Below are 13,304 nucleotides of genomic sequence, written 5' to 3' on the forward strand. Positions count from 1 at the left end.
AAAGGTTTATATTAATACGAATGTAAGTTGAGTTGAGCTTTTCTTAACTCTTATGCTAAAATATTATTGTAAATTTTAAGTATGCAACTATGACATCAACATTTAAGAGGATCATTTTAATGATCTATTTGTTCATGAAATTTTAAAACAAACATTTTAATTTAAGGCTAGAAAAATGGTTCTAAATAGGCTTTACTCTGCTCAGTATAAGTTAACTTAATAAAGTACTAACATAATAGTTAGATTGTTGTTTATACTTTTGATGAAGGGACAATGTTGCTCACAAAAGGCTAATGTGGCAGTCTCCTTCCTCTCATTTCTCTCCTCTACTGTCATTGTCTGTTGTTGTTTTCTGAATGTTGTCATCATCACATCGATTCATATACATGATTTCTTAGATTTGGAATAATTATCCGTTTGTTCCAAAATTAGGAACCCTTAATTGTGGAACAAATGCTTGTTTTATTAAGGACCATGACAAAATAAAGACGTTGATGATTAATGATGGTAAGTGGGGTATAAGAGAGGAGAGAAGAGAGAAAGGATAGAGATAAGGAGTTCTCTACCTCTGCTTCATCGAACAAAATTGCATCATCGTAAGAGTCTATTAGTAAAATAATTGCTACAAATGAGTTCTATAATCATTTAGAAGCATTTTACAAACGTTCTATACTACCAAATGTCCACTTTATATTGGCAGTGGTGAAATCAAGTCCAAATGTTAGAGATATATAAAACATGTATTTTGCTTTACTTTAACAATAGTCTATAGATTGATTTTTAGAATAATGAATTGAAAACAAGTTATAGCATGAGAAGTCAAAAGAGGACAGAAAATCTAGAATGTTTTTTTTCAAAAGTTAAAATAACGACCACCTCAATTGTCTTAAAGGGTATAGACTAGAAAAATGGAGAGAAGGATGAAATAATTAGAGAATTTTTTTTAAATAAAATATATATTTGTGGGAGAAAAAATTCATTAAAAACGTTGTTAGAGATTGTTAAGACAAAAATATACGATCTTATATCCTTTAAAGATATGTGAATGTTCCTAACAAAAATGAATAAGGTAAGTGTCTATTTATTTTCATATATCAGACAAGACATTACATGTGAGCCATTCATTAACTTTGATATTCAAGTTAGAAAATGGATAGCTGAAATGATTTCAAAAATAGTCTTCATTTATGGAGTAAGGTATAAAATCACTATCGCAAACCTTATGTCGAGTTGAAATGATTATCCCAAGGTAAAGATATACTACTACACAATGTTTAGATTTTTAGTGATGGTAATAGTTGTAGTGAGGCGGCAAGTATGTCTTTTGTTGTATGAGACAACGTAATTATCTAAGAGAGACGAAGTATGCTTCACTGTTTGGGTTTGAACTAGACATGCTTTTGAAGTTTTTCTCTTCTCCCGACAAAGTTGACATGACTCAACATTAGATAGTGAACCTCTTTATGTCTCCACCAATAGTCAACGTAATGCCCATTTTAAGTCGAAATTTATGCATATTTTACCTTTGGACTATACACCCAAAAGATTTCACATTAATAAAAACATATATTATTCTAATTACATTATAGATTCTTGCAAAGAGTGAACATATAATTATGTAATATGATATAAATCATAATATAAAGATTTGATACTATTATTATAACATGTGTTCTTTCTGTTTAATATTTGATATGTTATTGTATGATATTACATACTTTATTTTACAGTTACTATACGATTTATAAATACTTCTTTTATAACAACAAACAAGAAACATTATATATGAAATTTTTTTCATATTATTGTATAACTAAGAAGATGAGATTGATTCAACAATGATCTGTTGATTACAATGAGAAAATGACTTTTTTTTTTGGATTTCCTTAAAAAACTGAAACACGAAAAGTCAAAATGTCCAATAAATCGAAACAAACACCATGCGTTGGGACCGTATATAGGACCTCAAATGGACCACCAAGAATTCTATTTGCCTCTTCTTTTGTTGTATTTTTATTCATCAACTTTATGAGATTTGGTCCAACGTAACTCTTTCTCAAATATGGCCCAAAAATTCCACATCACTCACATGAATTTTAGACCCTTCATATGGTATTTTCATGGCATTCCATTTGAAACATTGGTCCCTTTTTTAGCAAACTTCCAACTCTTGATTTTTTTTTTCTTTCTTTCTTTCTTTCTTCTCATCATTGTATTTTTTTGATAAATTGGAACATCAACATCTTCATCTCCTTTTGATATATTTGGATTTATATAGTATCAATTTCACAAAAGAAAATTTGAACTTTAGCCTTTTAAATAAGAGTTAGTGAAGTCAACGTCAAAGCTTCTTATTTCAATTTTTTAAAATGGGTTTTAAAGATGATAAATGTAAATTAAATATTATAGAATAAATAATTATCATGTATTTTTCTTAAAAAGAAAAAAAAGATCTTTAACTAATAATATTAAAGACATAAAGTTTTTTTTTTTAAAAAAAAAAAACTTTTTACTTCTCATAGAAAATGTGTAAAAAATGCTATAATTAATGAGAGGGAAAAAAGTAAAATTTAAGAATGAGGAAAATATTTAACAATTAATACAAAATGCCCTTCCAATATACCAATAAGAGTTTTTGTTATTAATTAAAATAAAAGATATCAACAAAATGTGATAAAGAAAAAACAAAACTTTGTAATAAAGAAAATATTTCAACATATATGCACTAATTAATTTTTTATATCTTACGAATCAAGAAACATAAATGGACTAATATTCTCTTAATTTTTAAGTTTTAAAATTAAGATCACATTTAGCGAATAAGATGTTCTTGCACACGTGATTAGTAAGTCTCTTTGTTGAAAATATCGTCTATCTTTAATGCATTCTAATCAAACTATTCATCACTATTTATCTTTCAATAAGATCCTATCATGTTTTTGGACCCTTCCTATTTCCCATTCTTCCCTACATCTTCATTTTTATTGGCCAAATATGTACTTAATTCACATGAATTATACAAACTTCATATGGTATAGCAATGCATTCCATTTGAAAATATTGGTCCTATAAACCCTAATTTGCAAACTCTTTATATACATGTTATTGTTTGACGACTATTGATTCTTTTTGCCTTTAACTATATGGTTGTTGAAAAATTTGGACATTATTATCAAAATTATGTCTTTAGAAAATATATATTTTGATTCATCATAATGCATGCACAAATCATACATGAATGGGATTTTCAAATAATTTGCAAATGATTTAATAAAGTCAAATTTCAATTATGTTGAAGGTTGCATAATGCATTGATATATAGTCTACCTAATTAATTTGGTATGCTAATTACAACAATTATATACCTAATTAATGTGGGTCTAAGTCCTAAAACAATTTAACTAAATCAATGTTCAATAATAATTTAATTTAAGTTAAAAGCTAAATGGTATATATATATATATATATCCAAATTACAATATACAAAATTTTTAAATCAAAAAATAAATAGATGAACACAAGAAATGTTCTCTCATTTCATAGAGCCTCTTTTTAAGCTTGGTGTGTGTATATATATATATATATATATATGGATATTGATAACAATTTTATTGAAGCCTATAATCTTGACCCATTAAACTTGTGAATCCGTATCAATTTTAATCTTATAATAATTTTATCGCTTCATTGAGTTCAATATCCAATTTGATGAAATTAAAAGCAAGAATAAAGCTTTATAAAGTTAGATATTTGATCTCTATCTTTTACGAAAAGAACATAAGAAAGACAATCATCTCCCTCTCATTAGTTCTTGAATATTGTCTCCACAACACAAAGCTAATCCTAAATTGGATAGAAAGGGGAACATTTGATGGAGAAACAAAGGTACAAAGTCATATCTAGCAATTTTGTACCCTAAAATTATTGTCTTTAAATCAATGAAAGTGACATATATGAAGGTCCCATCCAACCCCACAAACCTACATAAATGTGAGGAAATTTTCAAAGTTCTCCACATTGAATTTCTTGGTGTAAAGTTTTGTGGTGGATATTGAATTGGAATTTTTGGGTTTTGAGAGACATTGTAGATAAAAAGAAAATTTCAATTTCTTTTCCACAATAATCATAAAGATATGATTCCAATTAGTCTTAAAATTTTATTTCTAACTAAAATATAATATATATTTTAATTATATTTTTCTAGTACAGTTTAATTAGGTGCATTTATCTTTCTACCGCGTGCCTCAACTACACGATAAAATAAAAATTTAAAATATGTTTAAACGCAATAAACAATTTTTTTTGATAATTAATTTTGATTAGACGAATTAAATTCGATGAACATTGAACAAAATGGGTGACACTTGATATTATATATTTATATATATAAATTCAATTGTTAATATGTTTTTAATTTTTCTTCTAAATACTAATTTTAGTTCTTTGAATTTGCTTAAACTGAAGGTTTCTTTAATATAAATTCCTTTTCTTCCCTCCAAAAGAGAGTTTCAAATGTCTTGAATGTGCAAAAGGACAAATGTTCCTAAAAGTCCAATATATGGACAATACTTGTTTTTTTTTTTTTTTTTTCTTTCTTTCTTTCTTTCTTTTTCTCTTCTCGTTTTGATTTTCTTCCTCAAAAGTGATATTTAAATGGACAAATTGTTTCAATAATTGAACTTCCCATTGCTTAAAATTAATTGAACCTTTAAAATACTCATTAAAAAAACTATAATTAGATGTATATCATATAGTTGGTAGTTCATAATATATATATTTTAAGTTAGTTATGTATATAAATATTATAATAATTTCGACAATTATTTTCCTCTCCATACTTTCAAACTTTAATAAAATGATCGAGGTGTTGCTAGAAGAGATAAAGAGTTCCGCTTTTATGTTTAAGAAGGATTTTTCCTTATCATTCCACTTAATAAGTTTTTCTTTTTTAAATATAAAAAAATGAGTAAATTATTTACAACATAGAAAGAATTTTTAGGTTTAAAACGAACTCTTTAATCCTCCATTAGTTTGATTTCTTGTGTATTTTTCTAGAGTTGCATGAGATATAAATCATATTCATTTGTGACAATAATACTAATTAATCTTAGTAGTTTGATCAATTGATAATGATGAAAATGATGTGTGTTTGGTCAAAATAGGATTGTTCTATTTAAATATAATTTATGCACCTTAGTTTTTCCAAAAATAGGGTTTAATACTAATGTGTTTGACTAATTTCAAATTTTATCATCTCTTAATAAATAAATCATAATCATAATTACAATTATTTATTTTTTTCCTCTTTCTCAAAGTAAAACTTTCAACTGCCTTTCCATGTGGTCTCATGTGTTTCTCCCACAACTCTCTCTCTCCCTATTAATTCAGTTATTATGGTTGCTATGTTAGTTAATATTTATTTAATTATTTTGCTTCTAAATTATTAATAATAATAATTAATTATACAATTTAATTAATTAATTAACTAACTAACTAATAATTTGAAGAGAGAGAGAGAGAGAGAGAGAAGGAAATCTAGGTATTTTACTGAACTAATTGATTAATAAAGGGTTGACTAAATAATATTATTTGATTATTGAGTGTAATTTTGAAGGCATCACATGGATTAATTCCTTTTTATTTTCTTTAGTTTTTAGAAAAGAAAATGAATATTTACTGAATATTTGGGCGGTTAGGATCATTTTAAAGCAAACATAAAAATCCAAATCTGGCCAACTACCGCCCTTAGATATTGCCTGCCACCTATATATAATGCATCCCATGTGCTCATTTTTTTTCTCTCTCTCTTTTTATTCTTAAACTCAATTAACCTAATTAATTAAATTATTTCATTTAAATTATTTTGTTTTAATCTAAAATTTAAGTTAATTTTAACTTTATTTATTTATTATTTTTTTGTTTAGTTTCGTTAATATTAATTTTTGCTGCAGTGTGATATCAAATATATTGCCGAACTCGTGGGGTATAAATTAATTATAATAATACAACTAATTATATTTCAACCCATTCTTGAAACTTTCTTTATATTTGTATTTAGACTAAAAAATTTAAATTTTTTTGACTCGATTAATAGAGACTATATATATATATATATATATATATATATATATATATATAAGTTTTAATAGATAGACATGAGGTAGTTCACAAGTCAAATATGGAACAAAAATTTCAAGTTCAATACTTTAGTTTAGGATATGACATATACATGTTTGAATAAGCTAGGGAGCTTGGTTAGTTATCATAAAGAGGAACGGAATAGGGGTCGAAGCTAGCTTTTGGCAATGACTTTTCTCAAACCTTTTCAGGGATTTCTTTTTCAAGTTGTTACGTTGTAGCTTCTCCGATAGGAGGACTCCGAAGCAAAGAAGTGGAGCGTGAAATTTGACCGTTCCGTGGATTCATAGGTGTAATAGATGTAATGAATATAAAATATGAAGAAAAATGATATACGAGTTAAAAGTTGGTTTTTTCTTTTTCTTTTAATCTTAAATTAAACCACTACTAAAAAAACTCAACCCATTTCAATATTCATATTATTTTTTTAACGAGCTTAAATAAATTATTCAAAAAGTAAAATACCAAAATCATTAATAAAGAAAATAGAACAAACAAGAAATGAGATTGCGTTAAGTAAAGACTCTTCACTAATTATATTTTAATTAGGAACAAGAAAAGCACTACTAGAGTGGAAAAGCACTTTTGAAGTGGGTTGGAGTAAACTAATAAATAAAAGGTAGAAAGGTTAGAGAGAGAGAGAGAGAGAGAGGGGTAGGTAGTTTAGTTAAGTCAAAAGAATTAAAAAGAGGATTATAAAATTAATTAAGAGAGAAATTGGGAAGAGGGAAATGAGAGGAAGAGCATTAAGCAATGTAATGGGCATATGGGAAGCCAATTAAAAGGAATAAGGCATGCACCAACACACACACCCAAAGGAATATGCATGTATCTCCCCTTTTTCTCAAACTCCTATCTATAATTTCTATTATTACTATTTCTCTTTTACCCAAATTTCTAAACAAACCAATTTATTCCCTTTTTCCTATGACCAACACCTATCATTTGTGTCCAATTTTTTCAATATCTTAATCATTGAATTATATTGGATGTATAATTTTTGGTCTTGTTAAGTCAGTTGTCTGTCGTGTCTGACCTTGTTAAAGTCTTTAATGTGATGTTCACGTTTTGTAAATGGATTATCTCGTTGAACTATGAATTGGTTTTCCTCTACCTCTGTTGGTGAGGTTTGTGGTTTTGCTTAGTTTTTCTATGATATTTTCCTCTAAAAAGAAAGACTCTTTAGATGTTTGATTCATGATGGATTTGTGGTTTGTTCAGGGGAGGGGTGAGTATAAGAACATTTTAACCGTATAGGTTCGTTAAAGTATATATGGGATGTTTTTTTATTGCTTTTTCCTCAATATTGTTTTGAACATTTCTTACATTTTGCTATTGGTCTTTTAGAAGCATAGTTGTGAGTTTGTTGATTTTCTTGTCAATTTCTTTTACAATATTTAGAAAACTAACTAAATAAAAAAAATTGAAATGATGACTATTTAAGAAAAAAAAAAAAAGAAAGTTGAAAATTGTTTCTACCTATATGAATTACTTTTGCTTTGTATATATTTTTAAACTATGATTTTAAAATTTATGTGGTCGAAAACTAAAAGAAATGTTGTGTTTTTGTTATTTACATTTGGCTCAATCGTCAAAATTCACACTAAAATAATGAAATCATTTAAAAAAAAAGATTTTAAAATGAAAAATGACTTGAAATGTTTTTGTGAGAAGAAACAAACTAGACTAGACAACTTTTGAAAATAGGAAACGAATAGTTTAAGTATTATTAAGAATGAACCTGTCATTTTAGAGTTGTGTCGTCCCTCTTAATTTTTAGGGTTAATTCAAAAAATAGTGCACTTGTAGAAAATTATTTCGAAAATGGATACCAAATTTATGGATTAGGTTTATGAATTCAACAAGTCAAACATGGATGCCTCGTAGTATGTCATGTCAGCCAAGTAGTCATGGATCTAAGTTTACCATTTACTAAAGCTTACTCGTGTATATAACCCTAAAAAAATCGGTAGATCCACGTTTAAAAACATAAACTAGCTAACACATTCTTAAGGTAAAAAAAAATGTATACATTTTTTTTAATAAACACAAGAGTATTGGTTACAAACTTATTAGTCACAGGTTAAATTCACAAAACTTATGAAACATTAAAGTGGTGATTACTAAAGCTTAGAACTTGTTTTGATATGTAATCTGAAAATTTCTGTATGAAAATAGGGAAGTTGAAAGATAAATCAAACAAGTTACTATCCTTATATTGACACTACAAGAATTTTCGTTTTTGCTGACGCAGAAAAACGTTGGCAGAACTTCTGCCAACGTTTTTCTTTTTGCGTGGACACGTTGCTTACGGAAAGCATGTTGCATAGGCAGAACTTCTAATCGTTCTTACAAAAAAAAAACATTTGAATTTGATTTAGAAACTTTAAAATTGATTTCAAATTTTGAAAATTGTGCTTTTAGTTATGAATTTGAAAATGTAGAAAAATTTAATAAACATGTTTTACAATTTTAAAATAGAAAAATATGTAAGAATATGAATGATTATTTAATATAAATGGATATAATATGTGTAGATGCATATGGTCTCATCTTAGGGGTAGGAAAAATATTTGTCTTAGACAAACATATCTAATAATTGTTTCATTGTCAAAAACATATCCAAGATTTTCCCAGAGTTGTGTTCTTCTTCCAAACATTGAGAGTTAATATTGTTTCATCCCTATAAATTTTTTATTTTTTCAATTTAGTCCTTATATATTATAAATTTTCTCTAAAAAATCTCTACACTTTTATCATTGTCTTATAGAAGAAAATTAAAAAAAAAAAAAAAAAAAACTCCTATAGTTTATATTTACATGACTCACCAACTACATTAGTATAGATTAATGCTTCAAATATTATACTTAATTTTTGCAACATGTATATTAATGGAAAAGTTGAAATTTAAGTACGATTTAAAGAATAAGTAGAAAAAAATTAACATTTTACCCCAAAATTTGAAATATGTATACTTTTTCTCCCTAATTATTCAAAGTTCATCGATTTAAATATTCGAATTTATAAGAACGTAGGTAGATTGAATTTATATAAGTTATCAAAATATATCTTTTAATAGGTCTAAAAGTTGTTAAAATAATTTTTCATTACTTTATATAATTATATGATATTTTAAATTTAAAAAATAATCGACGAGAAAAAAATGATAATTTAAAATTATTTTTCTAATTTCAAATATCATCTAATTATAAAGTTGTAAATACATTGTTTAAAATTTAAAAACGAAAAGGTAACATTTTGATCTGACTGACTTGAGAACTTCTAATCGTTAGAAAATAACTAATAGACCGGGACATGTCTTATACATTCTTCGACCAACCGCGTTATCATAGAGTACCAAAATGGACCTAGGAGAAGATGCTTGGTTGAGACTGACTCTAAACAAACGGAAAACGTAATAAATCTCACAACTTTATAAATTATACGATTATACTAAGGTAATTTAGAAACCGTATTATCAAAATAAACCTAGATCAAATATATATTCAATGTAGTAGAAGAAGAGAACATCCTTTTGATTGCCCTAAGTACACATGCTAAAATTAAAATTGTAAGAATTAGAAAAAATACAATACATTGGGGAGATCAAAATTAATATATATATATATATATATATATATATATATAACTTTGAAGAACTAAATGCTGTGTGTGTAAGAGCAAAGTCCATGAGAATGGAAGAAGGGGCGGCACCTAGATTTAAGAGATATTATATATTTAATTAAATTAAAAAAAACCCCATTTTAATTCATTTTTAATTCTTAATTTTTAATTTTTAATTTTTAATTTTTAATTTTTTAGTTTTGAATTTAATGTTCTTATTTAATATTTTATTTTATTTTATTTTATTTATTGAAGTTATCAAATCAATAATGGCACAACTGAAGGGAATGTGGCAGATGCAATGCCTCTCCTTCTAACATGCCATCTTTATCACTAATCCCTTCTTTAATTCTTTTCTTCTTCTTCTTCTTCTTCTTCTTCTTCTTCTTCTTCTTCTTCTAAATTAACTAATATCATTTCTTTATTCCACTTTTTTATTTATAAAAATGTTACCTTCTGCTCCATCCAAACTTTTAGCTCAATAAATATGGTAAATAATTGAATATAGTATGTAAATGGAAGAACGGAGTCATGTTAATTCGTTTATTTTGATAAGTAATAGATACAATTATGTTTGATTTTCTTTTACAAAGATATTTAATTAAAACATGAGGTGAAATAATTAAATATCTAACCATATAATCGATGTCAATAAAATTGCGTTTACGTTGGCATTTGAATTAGTTTCATACTTATAGTGATCGTTTATATTGCTAGTCCTTTGATGATATTATAATATAGCATAAAAGTGGGAGAAAATAAGGGGTTTATCTCATAAGGATAATATCCATCCATTTATATTAACTTTCCTAAATTAGGATGTTCAATTTCAATTTCTGACCTTTATATTTGTTGAATTAATTTAACCAACTCTAAAATAATAAAAATTCAGACGAGAATTCGAATCTAATATATATATATATATATAAATACAAGCAATTTAAGGAACAAAAATTAAAATTGGCAATAATTTAAATCATCATATAAAAATATGTTTTCTATATATATATATATATCTAAAACGCGTAAAGAAATTGTAAAGTATTTATTTATTTTTAATTTATTTTTTGAAATCATATAATTTATATTTATTTGCTAAATTAATTTGATAAATCAGTATAATAAAAGGGTTATGATTAGATGTTTGTAAGAGAGTTAGGGGTGAGTTAGAAACTATTTTTTTGTTTTTAAAAATACATTGGGATGATTTTAGAAAATAAATATACTAAAAGGGAATGAATGAATGAATTAATGTGAAAATAGTGGAATAAGTGTGTAAATTGAAGAATGAGGTAAGCCACATTCTAGCTTAGCTAGCACAATGATTTAAGATTAAGTTTATTAGTTTATATAAATAACCAATCTTTTTAAATATTTATATTTCTTTTATAATATGGTTTTATTCATTATATTATAAAGTATATGAAATATGAAGTCCATGTTGTATTGCATGTGAGTTAACCCATATATTTATAATAAGAGGTAATATATATTTATATATATATATATATACTTAATATCATGTTCATACATACATATATACATATATATATGTATGGATTTTTTGAAGTTGTAGTTATAAGTTTAATTAGGATTAAATAATTAAGTTGATCAACTTACATAGTTTATATTCTAGAATCTTCTATTTTAAGTCTCCTCTTTCTCTCTCTCTCTTCATGTGAAAGTTATTCCAATTTCAGTTGAATCCTTTCATTTTAAATAATTTTATAATTATTCTCTCTTAGGCATATTAATTTATTTAAAATTTGTCTTAAATTCTTACTCCACTAAAAGAAAATAATTATACTATTTTTTTTTTTGAAAAAAAACTAATATGTAGCCAATCATACAATGACAAATTGTTGATTTTTGCATTTTTCATTATATTTATACCGTATTTTAAATTTACAAATCTCTTTAATTGAACTTCGAATACACATAAATCAACACTTAAGGATACCTCATGATTTATGTCATGAAAGCCTTATCATAATGATATTTAAGAATAATTCAAAAACATAAAAAGTTTTAAAATCTAAAAGACAAAACTAAGAACTAAATCTTTTAAAAAAAAAAAACTCAAATCATATATCTATAATATTTATATAATTACGAGGAATTTTATGGTCTAATTCTATATCGCTTCACTTATAAACGTACTCTCTTTAATATGAATTTTAGAATATATCTAATTAAAAAATATAACCAAAAGTAAAAAAAAAAATATTGGAAACTAAATAACTCATATATGACAAGAAAGGTGATGGAATTTTTTTTTGCTTTGAACTAATCATGATTAAGAAATTATTGTAACTAAAAAAATTATTAGAAATATTTACAAAATACAACAAATTTTATAGATAGGAATTTATCGATACCCATTAGATATTTTGTAAATATTTAGTTCATTTTTTGGTATTTGAAAATACCCAACCCCTTAATAGTTGTTATGAATGTTTTTCCAATAAATAATGTTTAACAAAAACATATTAAATTAAAACTTAGTAAAAGGAAGAAAAAAAAACATTGTTTGACCAAAGTTTTATGTGTCTTATATACATAGTCATTTGTCTTTGACAAAGAAAAAAGAAAAAAAAGAAAAGTCCCATGTTCTTAAAGTGATGATAATAGCATATCTTGGTACCAATCATAGTTACAAAGATCATAGATCACAAAATATCTAAACACATGAAAGAAATATTCCCACCTCTCTTTAATTAAATTGAAGTCCAATTACTAATTTTAATTTACAATAACCCAAAATTATAAATTATATATAATAAATAAGTAAGAGTGAGTCACCCATGAATCACATGAAGAGAAAAAAAATAAACAAAAAACAAAATTAAAAGAGTGTTTTTAATTATGTGGATTTTCTAAATCTTTCCCAAGCCCTTTAATATTATGCCCTTATAGATTCTTCAAGATTTCTTTTCTTTTCTTTTTAATTTCTTTGTAATTATCTTAATTATGTATATATATATATATATATATATATATATATATATATATATATATATATATATTTCTCCAAACAATTCTCATGGTGTGTTTGTATGACACATACCCATCTCTTATTACTTAATTGTATTTTATTCAAATTAATTCAATTTCAAAACTTGGAGTAATAATTAATTTTGTTTATTGTTGCAATGTTTGTGGAATTGCATCTATGTTTGATCTCCTTGTGACATATAATGTAAGCATATATTTTCTCAAAAGATAATAATATTTTGGGCTAAATTATATCAAAAATATCTTTTAATTTTATTCTCAATTAAAAAAAGTAACTTCGAATTTAAAAAATCGTAAATATTGTTCATTTCAAAATTACCTTTAACCTACAAATCTTTTAGAATTTTGAAAAAACAATCGAAACTTAAAATTACGTGAAATCAAAAATTTTAAAGTATACCCAATTTTGAAAGTAGGATTATTTTGTATAAACTAACTTAATATATAAACAAATTGGAGGGAGGAAATAATTAGTTATGGAGTAACATAACAATAACATAAAAGTTAAAGCAAAAATTCAAAATATA

This window comes from Cucumis melo, chromosome 11, assembly GCF_025177605.1.
Source record: "Cucumis melo cultivar AY chromosome 11, USDA_Cmelo_AY_1.0, whole genome shotgun sequence".
Lineage (NCBI taxonomy): Eukaryota > Viridiplantae > Streptophyta > Magnoliopsida > Cucurbitales > Cucurbitaceae > Cucumis > Cucumis melo.